The sequence below is a fragment of the Rhinolophus ferrumequinum genome, chromosome 23, assembly GCF_004115265.2.
Source record: "Rhinolophus ferrumequinum isolate MPI-CBG mRhiFer1 chromosome 23, mRhiFer1_v1.p, whole genome shotgun sequence".
Taxonomy (NCBI): Eukaryota; Metazoa; Chordata; class Mammalia; order Chiroptera; family Rhinolophidae; genus Rhinolophus; species Rhinolophus ferrumequinum.
The window spans coordinates 35,796,682-35,818,230 of record NC_046306.1 but is presented as its reverse complement, the minus strand read 5'-3'; the positions used below and the strand labels follow the sequence as shown (position 1 = coordinate 35,818,230).

Below are 21,549 nucleotides of genomic sequence, written 5' to 3'. Positions count from 1 at the left end.
TTTAAAAGAACAACTCTGTGGACCCTAACACCATTTATTTCAACATCTATTTTGCTTGATAATGGAATGTCCTCATATACTCAGAGCTCTGAAACCCTACTCAGTTGGAGTAGGAGATATTGTAGAAACAGGTATATTTGATTCACTGAAAACTTTTTCTTACCGGCAATCATACCAGCTCACAAGTGTCCACTGTTAAATTTTCAGGAATCTTGTGAACCAATTGTTAAACATAGTTATTATTAAGAAATTAAATCACATAAACCTGTGATGAAATAAATTATAGCTAAAACAAATACTCAGAAATCATCTCATCACTAACTAATTATTTTGCCACATTTTGTTATCACCTATGCTCTTGAGATTACTTAGTTCTATCCTATGTATATGGTGGAAATACTGAGTATTTTGTCCCAGTTCCACGTAAGTGATGTCATGTTGATGGCTTAAAGTCTGAAAATATCAATCAACATTCAAGTTAGACTAAACTTGTGGGTCAACAGAAACCATAGGTTGGCTATGAATATAAAATTTGGATAAAATTTAATAAAAGTGTTCTGTAAGAATCAGTTGACTATACAAAATTTATAATAAAGGGTATTTCATAGTTTATTCTCATATTTGTGTACTACACATTCTTTTTATCAGTAAAATTAAAAAAAAAATAAACTTATATACATACATACCCATTTTTTTAGTCATTTTTTTGAAACATTTCCTGGAACACCACTGCTTATACCATATGCTATGGAATGAATGTTTGCGTTTTCCCAAATTCATATCTTGAAAGCCTATTGTGATGGTATTTGGAGGTGGGGCATTTGGGTTTAATTAGGTCATTAGCATGGAGCCCCAGATGGGATTAGTGTTATAAGAAGAGGAAGAGCTAGCTAGCACCCTCTGCTTTCCACCACAAGAGGGTACAATGAGAAGAAGGCTGTCTGCAAACAAGGCAGTAGGCCCTCACCAAACACCAGATCTGCTGGTACCTTGATCTTGCACTTCGTACCTTCCAGAACCGTGAGAAATAAATGCTTCTTTTTTTAAGCCACCCAATCTATGGCAAATTGTTATAGCAGCCCTAACTAACTAAGACACCATATTGTACTTAGTAATGTTTAAATAATTTGATTGAAAGAGTAAATGAATAAATGTAAATATATAGCTAACTCTAAATTAGGCTTTCTTACAGTAGAAAGTGATCCGAGCCTGGCACTGTCCTCTGGCAATTTACCTTTGTGCAAAGTTAAGAAAGCTGTTTTCATCCTCCTGGTCTTTGTATTTTTGAAAGATGGTGACATTCATAATACAGAAATATACTGTGTGAATTAATGACAGAAATTTTGTAAAAGTGAGTGATACCGCCCGAAAGGGTCTAAACATTGCAGCTACTGTTGACTGTAATAATTAACATTATTACTGAGCTCAATAATAATGAAATATCTGTCTTTTGTCTTTGTATCTTTGGGTTAAATGTTCTACATTTTATTTTCCTTAATGTTTTCATAGATTGTACATTTATTCCCTTTGCATGGATGTCCTCTTTAAAAAGTCACAATTTATGTGATTTTTGTTTTAGGGAGAATAATAAGATAATGTATTAAGAATTGTACACCTGAAATCTATGTAACTTTACTAACAATTGTGACCCCAATAAACTTTAATTTAAATAAACAAAGAATAATTAATTCTGTTAAGTTCACCTATATGTCTGCAAAACGACAGATTTTTTTTTTTCTGTTCCTTTATTAATACATGGTACTGTTTCTAACAATAAAATAAGACAGTTTCTGGAATGGAGCATGAGTTAGTTTTTAAATGAATTAATGAGTTAATTCTTGAGATACCAATAAGATCTGAAGAACGTTCTTGAATGACTCAATCCACACAATGACACAGACCATGAAGAAAGAGTATGAAACAAATTCTCCTGAAAATAGTGGCGTCTCTACAGGCATTCACCAAGACTATCAACAGGTCTTACTCTCAGTGTGAAAATCAATTGCAAGCTACTATAAGCAATTTGTTACTAATAGGAAGGGCTCAGAGTACAGGAATGGCCTACTTAAAAACACAAATTGAGAGAGTCAGTCAGCCCTATAATGTGTGTCATGCTCACTCATGTCCCACAGTGCCTTTTAAATGAGGTAGAGAGAGGTAAGTTTACAGCTCCTGCCCCAGGAATTTCATGGGAGTAAACCGAACATGCAAACACCATCCATCTTGTGCTTGCAGTAGACAAAGAGAAAGCTTTGAGACCTGCTGTTTGAAGCCATCAAGCAAAAGCTAGAGGATACCACAATGTTTTCAATAAGCAAGTCCACTTTAACTCCCAGTGGGTGTCCTTCCAGATCACCCCGTTGAAAAGTTTACTTAACTGCTCTGAGCATGAGTTTCCTCATCAGCAAACAGAAATGATGAGACTCCCTCCAGGGGTCTATGGGAGGATTAGGAAAAGTAAGAAACACGGAGCATTCTGTCTTACAGCAGTAATATCTTGCTTCATGCTGTGGGGGCCACTGTGATGCGGAGCACTGAGCCTCCACTTTAAGGGGGGGCAGAGGGAGGGGCTTGTTGCCCTAGAGCAGGGTTTCCCATCCTTAGCACTACTGATACTTGGATAAGGTAATTATTTGCTGTCGGGGCTGTCTTGTGCATTTTGAGATGTTTCGCAGCATCCCTTGGACTCTATCCACTTGATGCCAGTAGCACACCCCCACGATGACAATCAAAATATATACATGCGGACATAGTCAATGTCCTAAGGGGCAAAATCACCCCTGGTTGAGGACCACTGCCATAGAATCTAGGACCTAGACCCCAGCAGTGCTGTCAAGGATTGCCTTTTCAAAAGTATTGCCTCAGATTCAAAGAGTCACCTCACTCAAAGCCATGCCCCTTCCCAGGACAACCCACATCCAATAACTAATACATGCAGAGTATAAAAGCCTTGGTTCATCTTGGCTCAATTCAGTGAAACACTGATGGGCTTTCCCATCTCCAGAACTCCCCATGGGGTCAGCGGACCGTCACTGGACCTGCATCACGACTCATCTTTCCCTTTGTCCACATTTGTTTCCTTCCCCTCTCTTCTTCAGGCATTGATCCCAAGGGCACACCTTAGTAAACATCCTGCACCCTCTACTCTGTCTCAGAATCTGCTTTATAGGGAACTGATCTCAGTTAAGTCCATTTATATGAGTCGTTCTTCCATCAGATCGAGCAGGAGAGAGCACAAACGGAACAGTCAATGGCAACTATCATTTGCCTCAGCTCCCAGCTCTATCTTGGAATCAATCATGCAACTTGATAATTGAGTCTGAATGTACCAACTGCCTTGTCTGTTTTAACAAGGACAAATAGTTTTACCTGAAAATGACATTGTTGCCTTGGCATGTGAGGGCAAACAGTCATGTAATAGAGGGTAACTTTGGTAACATTATTGCACTAATTCAAACAAAAAGGCAGTGATAAAGCAGAGATAGAAGTACCACATCACAGAAAAAAATTATGTAAATCAACTTTGCCTTCATCCAAACTAAATCTCCTCCATTAATCACTTTTTATTATCTAAAAGATAGAGAAAGAGACAAAGAGCGATTGAGGGAAAAAAGAGTGAGCGAGTGAGCTCAACTAAGGGATTTTACAGCACATAGTCTGATTCTTCACTATAATAAATTTCTGATGGGGCCACCAGAAGTGAGTAGCATGGGATTTCATTATTTCAGAGCTGTATTTAACATAACCACCTCCTACAAAAGACCTCTGCCATGGAAGAATGATAGATTATACCAAAACTCAGGCCAATTAGTCTGGTTTGTTTTAAGTGCACATAACTCAGAGTCACCTGTAGAACTCAGGGAATGACATCACCAGCCCAATTTGTGAGGCTCCAGATTTTCCTTCCAGAAAGACCCAGGAGCAAGAAATCTCTATGCTAATCAGCTCTGAGCATATAGCCATCAGAAACTTGCTTCATAGCACTCGACTTTTATCCAGGGTTGTTTTGTTTTGTGTTTTTCCCCCAAATCAGCATGCACTTGCTCTCTTGGGGGAAAAACATAATCATTTGACATGGAGAATGAGGGAGGATTTTCCTTTTGTAAAATTATAGATCAGGCCACCACCTGGAAAATATTTCCTTAGTCCAGCATGTTGATTCCAAGTAGATTTGTAAAAACACAAATCCTTAAGGCATTATATTATGTCTCCCATCCTCTTGAATGTCTGTCTCCACTTATATTTTTGTGACAGTAATTTGAGGGCAAGGAAGGGAATACCCTTCAACCTTCTTTGTCTTAACCCTAACTAACAGTACCTCAAAACCAGGGCAAAAAGCCCTAGCCAACATCATAACTATCACTTACTTTTCCTTGACTTTTGATTCTTGGTTCATGCCTTCCTTCAAAGTGGGAAATACTTCTTCTCCTTAGTCATGGCCATTACCATCTACCCATTTCTTATGCGGCAGTTTTGTGACCTGAGTAGGACTGATACCCCCTTCAGCTACATAAGGAATGTGTTGACTGAGCTGAGCTGAGCCAGTAGCACATGTCCCCCTTAGGCATGAGAATGGAGAGATGGAGAATCTGACATCATTGAGCTGTTGGTATAAACTAATTGTAAAGTGCTCCCACCTCTAGGATCTTTCAATTGCTGAGCCAAAACTTTGCTTATTATTTAGTCAGTTATATTTTCCAATATTTGCAAGCAAAAGCATGATTCCTGATATGCAACTATGTGCCTTTAATTATATACCACATTTCACTGAATTAAGGAAGCTGTCAATTGTAAGAAATATCATTATTGTGTTGAACTTTGTGTACCACTAACAAAGAGGAAGCTTGGTAAGTTAAATATAATAAATGATTTCTTATCACTTAGGATTTTTATTGTGTACTTATTAAAATTGCTATTTTGGATTTATTTAGATAATTTCTTAAGTCACATCTTGCTCTAGAGCATAGATAAAAAGGAGATAAGTTATGTTTTTCTAAAACTTCCTCACATTTAGAGACCAGTGCTTCTGAATTACTTTTCAACAGAGTCATAGATATACATTTTCCAGAGTTTTACCATTGTGCTCTCAAGAATGGTGTTGTTCATGGACCAGACCAGTGAGAAGAAATGGCTTGAGCTTGGAGCTGAGCCGCTGGTGGGTGGCAGTTGGCTCAGTGGTTAGAGCACTGTGCTCGTAACGCCAAAGTCGCGGACTCAAGTCCCAAGTCCTACATGGGCCAGTGAGTTGTGCCCCCCACAACTAGATTGAAAACCAATGACTTGACATCCTGGAAAAACACTGTTCCCCAATATTCCCCAAATAAAAAAGTTAAAAAATAAAAAGAATGGTGCTGTTGATCCAGTCCTTCAAAAGTGCTTCACTGTTGACTCTAAACTTTTGTTCCAAGCCTCTAACATAACAATCTCTCTAAAGCTTTGAAATTGTCTCCTTCTTTGTTGCCAACTGAGACTTTCAGACAGCATCCAAGACACATACCTCCTCCTCAAATGGTCCCTACTTTGTCGGTTGGTTGGTTGAAAGTCAGAGGTTTGCAGCTGTCTGGTCAATCCACCGGGAATGACAACCAGTGAAACCTCATCACAAATATGCTTGACTGTAAAACATTACAGTTTGTAAAATGCATCCTACTTTAAAAGAAGTTAGAATATGAGAAAATGTGCATCAGTATAATTCAGGGTACCGTTTTTATCTTTAGATGTTTGGTTACCAGCATTGTGGGCTATGTCATAGTCCCCTTATCCAGAATGCAGTGTACTTCAATATTTCTCAAAGTTTGATATGCCTAACTCTGGGAGTATGCAATATATTCTGAGGTGGCAAACAGATGGGTGCTACTGATTGCAATGTAACACATACATATTATTCTTATATACTCCATTATTTTTCCCCAGTCTTCATCCCTCCTCCTATTATACCATTTGTTATGTGATTTTGCAGTTCCTCCATTAGGGGAGGATGTATTTTCCTTGTCCCACTGATGAGGGGTTTGAGCATATGACTTGGTTTGGCCAATGGGATAATAGACATAACATTTAAGCTTGAACTTTTGCACTCTTGCCTTTGGAGGATAACCATGAGTAGAACATGCTTCATGCAGTTTCTGGTCCAGAGAGGCTGAGAGACAAGTCAAGCAGATCAACTGAATCCAGCCTAGGTCAGCTTTGCCCCAACAAACCTACTGGCATGTATGCAATGAAGACCTGCTTAGTTCTGTATATCACTAAGTTTCAGAGTTATCTCTTACACAGTTTGACTGTGGTAATAGCCATAATATAAACATGCTGCAACTGTAAGTTATTATAATGTATTATAACAAGAAATAATGGTTTTCCACTTAGGGTGGCAATATCAAGTTCCCTTTGAAAACAAAAACACTTAAAGAGTATATTAAAATATCAGGTAATTATCACGTTAGAAGGCAGAATAGGAATCCTTAAAGTTAAAGAAATACAGATGCAGTAAATAGAGATTTGAATCAGAAGGCAAGAGATGAGGGTCACTTACTAGCTATAAATTTGAGAGCCAACAGTACGTCCCCTCAGCACCTCAATTTTCCCATCTATAAAAGGAACAGCGTTGGACTAGATGGCTTCTTCAGCTATTAGATTCTATGATGCTATAAAGCAGCCTCTCACCTTTCTCTATAACTCAGGATAAGGGTGAAAGAGAGATAGGCAATTTTGTACCATCCTGAATTCCTCATCGTGTTTGGACACGGGAGGTGGCGGCGTGGCAACAATAAGAGCTTATCATTCTTGCATTACCACACTGTGACTGCGCCAAGGGCTCTATGCGTATGATCGGATCCACTCCCATGAACAGTCCCATGATGAAGAACATATTACACCCTTTTTACAAACATGGAGGAAAGTAAAGATACGACAGCAAATTTGTTCAAGGTCACAAAAAAGAATGCTTACTCAGGTACTTATTATTTTACGTAAGGAATAACTGATTCTGTCTTTTTGCCTTTAATATTGCTTGATTATACAAATAACATATGAATACATTCTCAAAAGGCTCAACAAGACAGGTGTCGGCAGACAGCAGTGCGAACTTCCTCCCATAGCCACGCCCCTCCCTTCCTCTGTTTTAACTAGAACACAATCCTCCCAGGCCATCGTGGTCAATAATCGGTTGTGCATCATCCCACCCCGTGCATCTACATTGTAAAGCCTGATTATGTCTTTCTTAGGTCTCAATCCTCTAATCACTTCTCATCACACTTTAATAACATTTGCCATCAGGAGCATGGCCTCCAAGATCCCAGGGATCTGGCTTCCCCTCCACCCTCCCTTCCTTCCACTTTTCCCTTTGCTCACAGAGTTCCAGCCACACTGGCCTACATTCATTCTCCAAACACAGAAAGCACAATCCTGCTTCAGAGCCTTGGCCTTGCTGTCCCATCTGCCCCGCACACTTCCTTTTAGATCTCCGGACAAGTGTCACCTCCTCAAACAAGCTCTTTCTGGCCTCCAGCTAACTTACTCTCTATTCCCTTACACTGCCCGATGTCCCTTTGTGACTCTTCTCACCCCCAACACACAGTTGTTTACTTATTCATTATCTTCTTAACTTCAGTGCCCCTCCCCTCCTTTCAAACTCCCATTGAAGACCTTTCTTTTACTTATTGTTGTATCACCTGCATCTAAAATGGGGCTTGGAACTCAACAGATAGCTGATGAATTAATTAATTAACAATTGAGTTATATGGCATATAAAAACATAATCATACACAGAGGGTGCCAAAAAATGTATACACATTTGAAGAAAGGAAAAAACTGTATTAAAACTCAATATATACTGATAACAAAAGATGAATATAAGTCATGTTTGACTTGTACAATTACAAGAGGTGCTCAGAGTGGTTACCATCAGCATCCAGACACTTCTGATTACAGCAAATTACTGCTTGAGCAACGTCGACCAAAGTGTCCACTTGTGTACATTGTTTTGGCACCCCTGGTATATATCTTTTTCTATATATATATGTTTTGGAACATACATTGTGTTTTATGTTCTGTGATTAGCTTTTTTCAGGTGCTAGATCTTAAAGATTTTCAATATCAGTGTATATTGATCTATCTCATGTTTCTAATCACTATAGACTATTCTCTACTATTCTGTGGTGTGGCTACCCTATGTTTATGTAATTATTATGACATTGATGGCCATGTAGGTTGTTTGCAAACTTTTTGATAGCAAATAACCCTGCAATAAACATTCTTGACTATGCTTTTATATACTTAACATACCTTGGAAGGACCCATTACTAGAAATAAAATTAACTTGTTTAACCATTGCACTAAAAAAAAGTACAATTAAAAGTTTGAAAATATTGACAAACAGCCTCTCCCAATATTTTTTATAGTAAAATCTCTTTAACAGTAGAGAAGAATCAATGGTCTACTTCCTACACCCCCTACCCCTTACACAGGTGAATAGAGCAAAAGGATGTTGTTTCCTTAACAAGTCACACTGGAAAATGCAAATACTATCAATGCACCTCCCATACCAAGGCTAAGGAAACTGAAGGTCAAGGTCATTTAAAGGAGACTGTGAATGAGATCACACTGAAATGACCAGGGAAGTGTTTGGAGTGCACTGTGCAAGCTCACCCAGGCACCATAATTGTAATAATTTTGTTTTTGTTTTCTTCATTATACCTTGGAAATCACTGTCATAAAGTCATTTATTGCCAGCTGTTTTCCTGTTTATAACTACAACTCCTGCAATATAAAACAAACTATTACATAGCCATAAATAGTAGCAGTCCTCTTCCAAACTTTGTATTTTCCAAGAAGACAGCTGGATTAGTTCCAAGGTGAATTTATTGGAGGCAAAATGTCAGAACCAGCAAAGGGAGAAACTTGCCTTTGCTCAAGCTTGCTTGTGCGACTGGTAGGAATGTTCCACTGTAAACTATACATATGTGAAAATGAGAACAGATCACCATAAACCTGCTGAACCCAAAAGGATGTGCATTCTGTTCCAAAATGTTGACATCTGTAAACTCTCTTTACATAGAAGCAAAGGGAAGAAACAAAGGTTGAAAAAAGAAAACAAACAAACAAACAAAAAAACCAGAACAAAAACATCTTCTCATATCACAGCAAACCAGTTGTGCAATATGAAAGCTCTTATTGAAACAAAATGTCCCTAAAATGTCTTTTCAATAATCACCTCCTTAATCACCTCCAGTTTTGTAAGTACCCGCTCCCCATCTTCTTCTGACTTACGTAAATGCATTAGGCACACTTTGCATCCCTTGCACCAAAAACCAAGGGCTGGGGAGTACAAGGGGATGCCCTGAGGTGACCTTTTCCTGTGCAGAGCCTGGGGAATATGGAGATAACAGTCAATCATTTCAGACCCCCTAAAAAGTAAATAACCCTCTTGAGACTGAAAGGTCTACAGCTCATAGCCATTGCCAAGGTCTAATTGTGCCTGTAGGGAGGGTCCTTCCTGGCTGAAGGTGGTACTGAATTGACAAGGGGGAGCCCTGTACAGAGGATTAAGGGACTAGAGCACTGCCTGACAGAGCAGGGCTTCAGGCAGAGCTCTGGAGGACTTATGGACCTTGGAGCTTTCCTCAGCATAGCTGTCAGGGATACTCTCAGTGGCCTGTCCTTTATCATTCTGCCCACAGTGTGACCCCTACACAGCAATTGTCACAAGAATGCCCTCAGGCTGTTGGAACCTGCTTTGCTAGTGCACTTAGAAAACAAGGAGCCTGGGACTCAAATCCCCCCAGGGAAGCTCTTAACCAATGATGACCAGTGGGATGTGGGAAGTTGTCACCACTCAGGAACACTTGCCCGGGTGAGGGCAATGCCGAGATGTAACCTTCATCTTCTCGAGAGCATCACCATTGGATTTTGTAGCCACCTGGGATTTGGCCTGATATCTACCTTTCCATTCCAGTCTCAGTTCCTCACATTTCACCTACTTCATTTTCCTGGAATTTACCTAATAAATCCCTTTTCCCTAATCCTCGTCTCAGAGATGGCTCTCGGGCAAACTCAGAGGAAAGAGCACAAGGTCACTTCCAGTCAGCCTTGGTTAAAAGGAGGAGAAGAAGCAGAACAATCCTTATAAAGCAATGAAAAGGAAGAAGGAGATTCCTCAAGACCATGAGCACCTTAAACAACCGAGATCTGGCTGGAAACCAGTGAGGGTATGCAAACGATGTACAATTGGTTGGAATTTCAGAGAGTGAACATGTAGGGAAGAGGTGGTGGCCCTGGGACTTAGGTCTTCCATGCTGAGTACAAGGCCCCACAAAGAATGTATGCCATGTAAAGGTTTGTTAAACAAATGCAAGTAGGGGTTATTTTCTACACATGGTTTTAAGTCAATCCCTGACTTCCTTAATAATGAGTTGTATCTTCATATTTCTCTTAATTAGAAAGCTGGAGGTCTGATTTCCAGAGAAAACATTTATGAAAACCCATTAATAACAAATAACCACAAACTAAGAAACACAAATGGTCTCATAGAGGATCATCCTGAAAGTTTTGACACCCTTGGATGGTGAGGTAATCTTTTCTCAGTCTATGGGTTAAGCACTATGGTATAATAACTCAACCATTCTCATCAACCTGTGTCTCAAATGTTTCTGCAAGCCTCACTGGTGATCTACTAATAAATTGAACAGCTTTTAGAAAGGAGAGAGAGAATACATATTCGATAATTTTTACAGAAAGACCATGGAAACCTACAGGACACCTTCAGCTACAAGGTTCTCCCCCTTGGTGGCTTAAGCAAACAAATATCACCTAGTAAGTTCTAAAGCTTCCAGGACATTTTCACATGGGCTTTGCTGTCTCTCATAATAACGCATAAAACTGAGAGATGGCATTATTATTACCGTCCCCAGATAGAGTGAATAATCTCCCCAAAGTCACTCAGTGGCTAAGAGGAAAAGCTCAGACAGAAGCCCTGATCTTCTGACTGAAAATATAAGCTCTCCTCACTGCAGAATAGAGTCAGTAAGGGCAAGGGAGAAGGAGAAAGGCGAAGAGAGAAGAGAACATCCTGAGCACCCTCAGTTCTTGAGAAGGACTGGTTAGAGATGAGAATTCTTTTTCAGCATCAAGACAGTATGAAACCCTTCTAGGCACTAGCCAACAGATCACAATGATAATTAATTTTGCCATCAAACTGAAGATTAATGTAACAGTATAACTGAAGATTAAGACATTTTGGAACTATTGCTATGTTCTATTTAGTGGAACTGAAGATTAGAACACTTTGAGAACAGCTGTGTTATTTTCTTCTAACCAATGCCTTCTTTTCCCCACTGCTGCTCCAGAGAGTTGTAGCCCAGGCTACGTCCTCCTCATATCCAGCACAGACTCTCTCCCCGGGGATGAGCTGAGGTCCTCTCTTTCCTGTGCTTACTAATCCGTCACAGACCGCATAACTGTAGAGGAAGGAGATTGCTAGATCACCAACACATACAGAGTTTAGGCCTGCAGATTTTTTGACACCTCTGTTTCATCTCTTAAAATGTCAGCATGCTTTCTTCACAAATTGGGCAATTCCATTTCAACCTTTCCATAATTTCATGGTGTGAACTTGAAAACACTGCATAGAAAAAGAGATGGGTTTCCACATGAATATTCCCACTTCTTAAGTCAATTATATGTACAAACACTTGACTCTATTTCATATTTATGGGAGTCAAGTGAGACTCTCTTGACAGTTGCTTGGGGACTAAACTACAGCATGGTTTGTAAAGAATAGGGCTTTAAATAAAATGAGTTGTGATTATGCAGCTTGAGTCAATATGTAAAGGTAATAAATTCTTCTTTCCTTAGTCACAAAGGAAGACATTAGTCAAGCCTAATGAACACTTAATATTTAACAAGGGAATTAATTAGGGGATAATGACTAAGAAAGAGGTGTCTAAAGGACATACCCTGTAGGAATAACTAAAATAAAGAAAAACAAGAAAAGGAAAACAAAATTGATCGTAGTCATATTTCCCAAGTTCAAGAATTGTTACTCATGGCCTCAAAATGGCTGTGCTTTGTGGGCCATCAATCACTGTGAAGAGTTTTATCAACTGGAGTCTATTATGGAAATAAGCAAAAAGAACAAGATGAGCGCAACCAGTCTGCAAAATGTCTGACAGCTCAGGCACCAGTAGGTGAGTTATTTGTACACATTTCCAGTGATCGCTGTATTAACCCAATCAGAATCATCCAACAACAACAAAGAGGGAAGCAGGCAGCTTGCCTTTCACTGTACATACAGTAAGTCCTCACTTAACATCATCGATAGAGTCTATGACTTGAAGCAAAATACGTATAAAGAAACCAATTTATCATAGGCTATTTGATATAAACAAGGGTTAAGTTCCTACGGCATCTCATCAACATTATAACAAAACTATGTTGAATAAAAGAACATTATTTGAGAACTGGCTGTATACACCAAGGATCAGTGTTGGCTCCTGTACAGGGAGATGAATAAACCAAATTTTGCAGAATGTGACACACCTGTGATTCACTAAAATATAGTTGAAAATACATTTCTACTCTTAGGGAGTTAACTTAGTGTATACACTAAGTTGTCATTATTGTTAGAGGGACAATGAAGACGTCACACATGCAGGAATTGATGGGTGGATGTATGGATGCATAGATGCATAAAGAATGGCAAGATGGAAGGATAGATAGATGAATGGATGCATGGAACAATTCTTGATCTAGAGATGCATAATTTTAGCTACCACTAAATTTTGACTGGTAGATTTTGACTTCATTGAAAGTTTAATTTCACAAAGTGAAGGATTTAATTTTTAACCCCATTCTCACAATTGCATTTTGATTAAGGACAAAAAAAAAATAAAACAGGTTGTAGCTCAGTCTTAGATAAAACTTATTACAGCCAAGAGTTATATTCTTTTTGAGTGCATGCAAGGATTTCTGCTCACTACTTTTCCTCTCCTTACATGTCACTATTTTTTCTTTTTGAGATTCTAAAAGTGGGACATACCCTCAACATGGAAAAGAATAGTCTCATTACTAATGGATATCATTTGACATAATTGAGACAGGTTTTTGAGAACACAGTAAGAAGCCAATGATTAGACAAGGCTTCTATGCTACAGGTTTTTTTCCCCATAAGTTCCAAAGAGCTATTCAAGGTCCCTGGACACCATGAAATGCATTCTTTTCCTAACCAACATTTCATCATGGGATCTCTATGTCATATCTAATTGCAGAAGCTATTAATGATCCCTTTTGACCACACTTCACACTATACTGGTTTTTAGTGTTCTGCTAAAAGCACAGATACCTCAGAGGACAACTATCCCTGGCATTTATCTCTTTTCAATAATCCCATGCATAGCTCTTCCCTCCACCATCTCTGACAGGGCTCACCCTGGCTCCACCTGAATTTCTCCCAGGATGGGGAGTTCAATGCTCAGAAAATCCATGAACCAGTGCTTTTCAAACTTCAGTGTGCATCCACTCACCTGGGCATCTGTTAAAATGCAAATTCTGATTCAGTAAATCTGGGGCAGGCTGAAAGTATATATTTCTAACAATCTCCCAAATGATTCTAATGTTGCTGATCTGAGTATATTTATAGTAGCAAGTAACTCGACAATAATGCCACTTTAAGTTGTACTCTTCAACATAACATTTGTCATGCAGGGGACTCAGCTCCCGCTCCCCACACAAGAGCGCAGGATATGGTGAGCCCAAAAAGGAACACCAACGAAGCCATGGATAGGGGGTTCTTACCACTATATTCTGGATGGCGGCTGGTTGAGACACAAAAGCAAATATCTGCCAGTACCCCAACGAGGGGTCTTCCTGCACCCCAGTCTCGCTGGCAGCCAGGTGAGACACAGGAAGTAGGATCCACACCATCCGCAATCCGCCATCCGTGCTTGCTAACTGCACTTGCTAGCCACAATCCACCGCCCACTTCTCTGCCAACCAACCAACGAACTCCTAGCGTAGCCATGGCAGTTATATTAATGGCTAATGGCTAACTGGTAACAGCTGATGGCCACCCAGCCACAGCTGATGGCCACCTAATAACCGAGCACCTTTCCACGTGAGGCCGAGAGCCTGGAAACTGCTCTCTGGGACTCTGTCCCCACAACATTGCACAAATGGAAACCTGGGGGAGGCAGGGAGAAAATTACTGTTCCCACTTAACACATGAATACCTGAAGTGGCAGCTCTTTCAATGCTACAGGGTAGTCAGTAACAAACCAGAAAGAGGACAGGTGATGAAGCCCACGCTCTTTCCTCACCCTCGTATTTTCCCACAAAACTGCACTATTTAAACACCCAACTCATCTCATTCTGATAAATATACTTGTCATTCTGTTCACATGGATAGAATGTGAACATAAGAGTCTCAGTTGTTTCCTGGTGGGACTATTGTTGTCTGTTCTTATCTTTCCATTTCATTTCTATATTTCAGATCCACAGTTAATATATTCCAGAAATTTGGACTAGAATAGTTCTCAAGCATTAATATGTGGACAAATCACTGGAAGACCTTGTTAAAATGCAGATTTGGATTCAGTAGGTCTGGATTGAGGTCTTAGCTTCTGTATTTTTTTCTTTTTAATTTTTATTGGGAAGTATTGGGAAACAGCGTGTTTTTCTAGGACCCATCAGCTCCATGTCAAGTCGTTGTTTTCAATCTGGTTGTGGAGGGTGCAGCTCACTGGCCCATGTGGGAATTAAACCAGCGACCTTGGTGTTATGAGTACTGTGCTCTAACCACTGACCCAACCAGCCATCTACCTGCGGCTTAGCTCCAAGCCTAAGCCGTTGTTTCTCACTGGCTTATGTGGGAATTGAACCAGTGACCCCGGTGTTATGAGCACTGCGCTCCAACCACTGAGCCAAACTGGCTGCCCAGCTTCTGCATTTTTAACAAGCTCCCAGATGATACCAATGCTTCTGATCTTGTGATTACCCTCTGCCTGACAAGAGTTTAGAACATTACTCACTGAACTTTCACACTCTGATCTTTCTGCTCATGTTGACACTTATAGCAGTAAAGCTTGCAATCAAAAGGCAACTCAAAAAAAATAATAATAAATTTGTAGTCTTTTATAATTCAAAAAAATCCAGTAAAATGTATGTTTCAGTTAAGCCTTGATCTAAATTCTCAATGATATCTCCAATTATATATTAAGCGACTAGTTGACTTAGGCTAATGGGCTGGTATAAATCACATGTGTGTACATACGGAGTACTGTGTTTCCCCCAAAATAAGACCGGGTCTTATACCATATTTCCTTGAAAATAAGACCTGGTCTTATATTAATTGTTGCTCCAAAAGACACATTAGGGCATATTGTCAGGGGATGTATTATTTTTTCATGTACAACAATCTAGATTTATTTAACTTCAGTCATGTCATCTTTTTCTGGAACATCGTCATAACGTACTAAATGCATCCATCTGGTTGACGATCTTAACTGGGGCTTATTTTCGGGGTGGGTCTTATTTTCAGGGAAACATGTTAGTTGTGAACATGCTACCTGTTGAGGAGGAAGTCAATTAGTACATCGGGTGCTTTATTTTTCTAATACAAAATCTGAAGTGTGTTCTCTTGTCAAAATTGCAAGTGGAATTTTTTCCTTAGGTTGAGAGGAAGGCCCTATGGAATAATTTTTGGAGTTACTTATACTTCAAAGACTGATTCAGTAATCTTAAAAATTTCCAAGAACTTGGTCATAATTCAAAGGCATAAGTTATTAAGGGCTATGAAAAAAACCCACAAATATATGAATTCTGTGTTCTGTCCTTAGACTGAAACATAAACCAACCGTTAATTTATAATTTTAAAAATCTCCATTAAAGATTCTATGACCACTCAACCCAATATTTAATAACTCTCCCCAACCACATATACATTTCTCTCTGTGATTTTTTTCCTCCTCTTCTAAGATCTCTACCTCCACTCTTTCTTTGTTTTGATTGGGTAAGATGGAGTGATCCTTGATGTGGCACACTGGACCATTGCCATAGGACTAGGGCTCATAATCAACAACTTCAGAAAAGTTAATAAGGGGAAGGAAAGACAAGAGTCTCTGTTTACTCAGTTTCCTTTAGCTATGGTGTATATCCATTAGTCTGGTGACTCCAGTCCTTCCATTTGTGAAGTGCCTGGAATCTCAACCCTCATTTCACTCAACTTTGATATGGAACAAAACTCGCAAAAAACAAAAAAAAGTTTCATATTTCTCTAAGAAATGTCATGACATTTTGCATTCTGCAGTGAATGCACAGCTTACAAGATTACGTTGATGTGATGGTGACTCTGCTATCATATCCAGGAATTCAAATAATAGAAGAAAAATGCAAATATGTTCAAATGAAATCAAGGAAAAGTACTTATTTATAATTATGGATTTTTATTGTATTTTTCTCCTCTTGAATAATGATATGCAATATTTTCTAGTTGCTTATGGTAAGGGATATTTTGGGAAAATTATTAGCAATGCATATATGAATATTTTTTGGTACATTTTATTAAGGAAATTTTTAAAGTATGTAATGACTCGCCTACAATATTTTATGAGCTTTCATAAATGGGTCATTTGTCCAGATAAGAAATTTAGTTATAGAATGAACATAGAGTTATATTTGGATCTTAATTACACAGGCCAGAACCACTGGCAAAGTCATTAGATATAATGATTCCTAAGCTTCCCAGAAGAATGGACTGACCAGGGGGGATCTCACTGAGGCCATTTTCTGGCTTTAAGAGTCCTACAATTTTACCATTATGTTCCTCAATAATTTAACAGGGCAATGCCTGTGCTAAGATATCAGAGAGCTGTCAATTTCCAGGTGGAAAACAGCCTGGATCTACAGAGGTTCCACAACTTTGGAAAATCAATGCAAGTATCTGCATAAACCAATCAAAATGGAAATGATTTTAGACAAGGTTTTTCTTTAACCTACACTGTCCCGATGCTCTGTTCACTTAGCCCATATGCTTTGATGTTTTAGTTACCATGTTATAACTGACGGATAAGATATGGCATGGTCAAAAGGCAACACATAAAGGGGATTAAATAACTCTATTAAATGGACAGTATATTCTTCCCTTCTCGATCTTTGCTACCCTCATTGCAGCTTTTTTTTCCCTGTATGCGTGTGTAAAATTAAATCTCCTTGAACTTGCTTAACCTCTGCTCTGTAGGTCGTCATTTGTCTCATTAACACAAAATTATAGGGTGTTTTGATGCTCTAACTGGCAGCAACAACTAATATTATTTACAGTTCTTTTTCACACAGTATTTGCACCTTTGGGAAAATGAGAAACTAATTACCATTGTTCTTTGTCACCCACTCAATGGTGAGCCTTAGGAACAATGGAAGAGGCACGGAGGAGAGTGTTGGGGTGTGCTCAGAACCTCTAAGCAGCCACAAGTGCATCAAGAGGCACAAAGATATTCACAGCAGCAGCAGATTCAGAGCCACTTCCAACCCCACTCCCATGATGCCGGGCAGCACCCAGTATTAACCCCTCTGGGGCATCCTCCTGCAGACTGGAACTTTGCTTCAGGTAGTAAAAGAGGGGCTTTATGAGATGGGAAATGTAGGACGTAGGATGAGCATGTAAGAAAACATTGGTGCTTCTCATTAGGTAATATTCTTCTCACAGATCCATATAGAGTCTAAAAATTCAATTGTAGTCAAAGCATGAAATCATCATAATTTTTAGATCTAGTCTAACAGGCTAAGTAATTTGTGGACTATTCTAATACCAACTTATTATGGCAAATGTTATTGTGAAGTTGAAGGAAATAATGTTTTTCTATAAGATTTATTCAAACCCATGAAATCAAAGTTTGATCTTATATTTTCAAGGACTTATGAGAAAATTCAATAAAACGGCCATCGCAGGATGCAGCATTTCAAAATTTACCTGAGAAGGGTGATGAGATGAGGGGATATGTAAATGATCTTCAAAATATGATTTTTTTTATCATTAGCAGACAAAATGTGTTCCAGCAAACTCGTAAAGTAACCCATTTAACAAAGTAAAAGCAACAATGCTATCTGTGAAAAATATTAAAATTATCTTTACCAAAACTTCAGACTATCAACCATAGGAAATTTCAAATTAATAAAATATTTTGCCAAGAAAGACAAATAGTGGTTTTTAAAGAGTTTCTGTCTTGGAATATTGCCTTGGTTTTGATTTGGTTTTAAATGTGTGTGTGTGTGTGTGTGTGTGTGTGTGTGTGTGTGGTGTGTCTGCATGCACATGCCCTGGAGGCATTTATTTAGTATGAAGCACCCTAGTCAGGTATTCATCCTTTGAAGAGAGCTACATCAACATATTAACTATCATTATCATTATTTAATAGCAGAGGGTTACTTAAGCAAATGAGACATTAGAAATAATTCTTTACTGGTGAAATAATGGGTGTTCAAGGTATATAGTTGGCTAGAGAAATTGTATGGGCATCATCACCTCTGCATGAGAGATTTTATGAGAATCTAGAGATTCTGGCAAGCTCAGCCACCAAAGACCTTGGGAACCAAGCCAAGGCCACAGCTCTGTCTGAAGCTACAATCACACACTGAATGGACAACTCCATAGCCTGATTGTCGTGCGGGAGACGCTGCTCGCTGCGCCATTTGTCATGCGAGGCGGCCTGCGGTTTCTCAGCTCCCACTCCCCACACAAGAACACAGGATATGGTGAGGCCAAAAAGGAACACCCACGGAGTCGTAGGTAGGGGAGTCATACCACTATAGTCTCACTGGAGACTGGATTCACACGACGTGCGACCTGCTGTCCGCTTTTCTGCCAACCGACCAATTCCCCTCCACTCGACTCTCCAACCAGCGCAGCCGCGGCAGTTATATCAGTGGCCAATTGGCTAACAGGCTACAGCTGACGGCCAACTAGCCACAGCCAACGGCCATCTACTACCCGAGCCAGCACCTTTCCACGTGAGGCCGAGAGCCTGGAAACTGCACTCCTGGCTCTGTCCCCACAGTGTGTTTCTTCCTTGTCAAGATCGACTTGATGGCATATGCTAGAGATATTCAACAGTTCTATTTAGGGAGAGTGAGGTAGAGGAAGGCTCTGGTTTGGTTGAAACTTTTTCTTCCATTACCTTTATTAACATCAGTTGGCTGGGAATTTTTTCTTGCTAACCACAGATATCATTATTATTTCCCAATTATATTTAGGTATCTATTTTAAATTTTGCAGAGAAATTAAATGGAAAGAATGAAGTTTTTAAAAAGAAAAGATGAGAAGGAAAGATGGGAACAGGCTCAGACGGAGATACTAAATAAATGGGCCAGATGTTAACAGCCAATTCAATCCCAGGTTCTGAGGTTGCACCTAGGTGTGTTTCCTTAGCTGAACCAGTTCTGGTTATCACTATAATTGGTGTTTAGCACATGCTGTTGATGTTTCATCAGTGGCCCCCTGAAGCTCATTGTTCCCATGCACACCAGTGCCTTTCATCCCAATCCCGTGACTCTCTGGCCAGGGATGGATATCAGGTGGGACAAATCTGAGACGTGCTCCATGCAGTCTATCAGAGGATCTCATAGAATTGCGCTCTCGTTCCCCACAGCAGCAACCTGTTCAATCCTACATCTGTATTGTCTTTCTGCCTTTCCCATTGTTACTTCCACGTTCATTTATCAGTGGGTCCCAGTGTCAACTCCAAAACCAACTACATGTACCCAGCTAGTCACAGTGTCTGCTCTTGTGGAAACCCAGCCTCAAACATGTGTTCGTAGTAGGTACATGTGCTCATATCGGAGTCCATATGAAGGACACATGCTAAACCATGTTTCTTCTCCCAACAACATGAACAAATAGCTCCTTGTTTTTATGCTATTTCTGCATTCTATTGTCACGTTCCGTTTCTCCTGCTTGGAAGAATTATAAACTGCAGCACTGTGCCTCCTGGAACTGCACGTAATCACTATTCAAGAGGAAAAATGAATTGCAAAATAAAAACTTCCTGCAACTTGATATACAGAAAATAAATGCAAGGAAGTAGAGAAGTGAAATCTTAGGCAAGCTTGATGCTCAGTCATTCTAATTTAACCATAAAAATGACAAGTGAGAGCTTTAGGATGTGTATCATGACTCATTTGGTCCTGAACAGAGGTTATTTTAATGTATAAATCCTCACAGATGGTCCATTTGTACAGAATTGATCTATATTCAACCAGAATTGGCTTCCATGGAAGCTTTAAATAATAATAATAATAATAATAATAATAATAACAATAATAATACATTGATTTTGTCAGAGCTTTATCAGTTGTAGTTAGGGGAAAGGTAGAGAAGTGGCTCACTGTACTCAGATTAGTTAACAAGCAAATGAGCTATTAGAAATAATTCTTTATTGATGAAATGAATGCTGTTCAAGATATGTAGCTGGCATTGAAGCTAAGGAATAAAAATCTACCGACCTGATGACTGGTAGCAACTATTTACTGAGACCAAAGGGATTTCCCTGAAGCAGAACAGATAAAATGACACCACTTTCACAAACCAACTTGCTTCATTTTTTAAGAGATTCTCTCCAGATTTCCTTTGCCAGACATACTCAAAGATAAATAGAAACATGACTCTCAGACAAATATTTACAAGTCTTGGCACCACAGAACTCTTTCCTTTCCATAATGTTTTGTGTATTTATACAGAGACACACTTGCTTCTGCTGAAAGATGTCATCTCTGGAGGGTAAGGGCCAGAGGTCATCTTTAATGTGGTTTTATTCTACTGATCTCAGTGGCTGAATAGGAGGGAGACTTTCATTTAGTGAGGTCTTTTATCTGATTCACTTCTTCTGGTATCTTCACATGTTTTGCCCCTTCATAGTTTCAGGTCAAAAGTAAGAGGAGATGCGGCTTGCTTGGAACAGTGGATAAAAAAGAGGGACTTTAAAAAGCAAAGGGCTATTATAGAAACATGCATTTTTATTTTATTTGGTCTAGTACAAATCTCTGTAGTCTAACAAATACTACCAAGGCTGTGAGCTGTAATCAGATAAATGCTGTCAAATACTCTAAGGATTTCCATTCTCCACAGCCAGAACTTGTCATCTGCCCTGGCCAGGAGGTTATGCTGAGGTTTGTAAAGGACTCTGCAGAGGAGGGCATTTGTGTCTAAATCATACATTCTTTGAGAATATTCTGCCTGCGGCATTGCAGAGTTGATTTTTTTTCCCTTAAAATAAGTTTCTGGTTTCAAATTCATGGGATCCTTGAAATCTTATGTAATTCCTGCACATTTCCTGCCTTCCTCTGCTTAGAAATTTAAAATAAAAATCAGCCAATTGAAATATCCACAATGGGTCCTTTTTCTTAATGGGATATTTTGAGCAACAACTGTTCTGAAGATAAATTTTTTGGATAGCAGGAACAAAATCTTTGTGTCTTGCTGCCACTAATTAGCTGTGTGACCCTGCAGAAACCACTGCATACTTCTCTGGGTTTCAGTTTTCTCATGTGGAAAATAAAGAGGTCATCCTAGCTGAT

At 39.3% G+C, this 21,549-nt stretch overlaps 1 protein-coding gene across 2 annotated transcripts in view; it reads right to left on the bottom strand.

Annotated features, from left to right (window-relative positions):
- MACROD2 (mono-ADP ribosylhydrolase 2) overlaps positions 1-21,549 on the bottom strand; it is a 2,095,255-nt gene that overhangs the window by 620,569 nt on the left and 1,453,137 nt on the right. The window lies entirely within an intron of this gene.